Below are 1,016 nucleotides of genomic sequence, written 5' to 3'. Positions count from 1 at the left end.
TACCCGGAGAAGGCATCCATAAATGATAAGAGTTTGTTCCCTGCTGTTGCTTCGACCAGTCGGTCGATGTGCGGGAGTGGGAAGCAATCCTTTGGACAGGCCTTGCTGAGATCGGTGAAATCGACGCATACTCGCCATTTGCCGTTTTTCTTTTTGACCACGACCGGTTTAGCGAGCCAGTCTGGATACCTAACTTATGTTATTGATCTGACCTTCAGTAGTCTTTTGACTTCCTCATTTACCGCGGTGGCACGCTCCGGTCCTAGCTTCCGCCTTTTTTGTTTGACAGGTCTGTAAGTCGGATCGATGTTAAGCTCATGACACGTTATGCCGATATCGGTCCCTGGCATGTCTTCTGCGGCCCAAGCGAACGCATTGAGGTTCTTTTTGAGACAGGCGATGAGCTCTGTCTTTAGTGGCTCGCAGAGGTTGGCTCCAACATCCTGCGGTCTCCTTGTATAGTTTCGATGGCCAAGTTTTTTCTTTTTAACTCGGCGGCGAAACATACTTGCGACATCCTGCGGTCTCCTTGTATAGTTTCGACTCCACAAGGGGTTGGAAACTTAAGGCACAGATGGAATGTCGAAGGGATCGCTCGCATGGAATTCAGCCATGGAGTACCGACGATCGCGTTGTACGATGTTGGGCGGTCGATGACTATGAATTCCGTGACTTTGGTGATGCTCCCGGCTTTAACAACGAGGTCGATCGAGCCAAGAGTCATAGTAGCATTTCCTGAGTGTCCGAATATCGGGCTAGGTCTTTCCGTAACGGCGCATAGATCGATCTCCATTCTTTCGAGGGTGCTTTTGTAGATAATATTGGCCGAGCATCCGGTGTCGACCAACACTCTCGCTACGTCGATGTCCTGGATCGTCAGCTCGATGACAAGGAGATCGTTGTGGGGTTTGGCCTGATCGGCCGTTGCCCGGTCCTTGAAAGAAACGACATCGTTAACTGCTGGAGCGGACATCCTGTGTCTTTTATCGTTTAGTGATTTTTGAGTTAGAGAATTC

Source organism: Brassica oleracea, chromosome C7, assembly GCF_000695525.1.
Source record: "Brassica oleracea var. oleracea cultivar TO1000 chromosome C7, BOL, whole genome shotgun sequence".
Lineage (NCBI taxonomy): Eukaryota > Viridiplantae > Streptophyta > Magnoliopsida > Brassicales > Brassicaceae > Brassica > Brassica oleracea.
The sequence above is the reverse complement of the archived record's forward strand: the minus strand, read 5'-3'. Positions refer to the sequence as shown.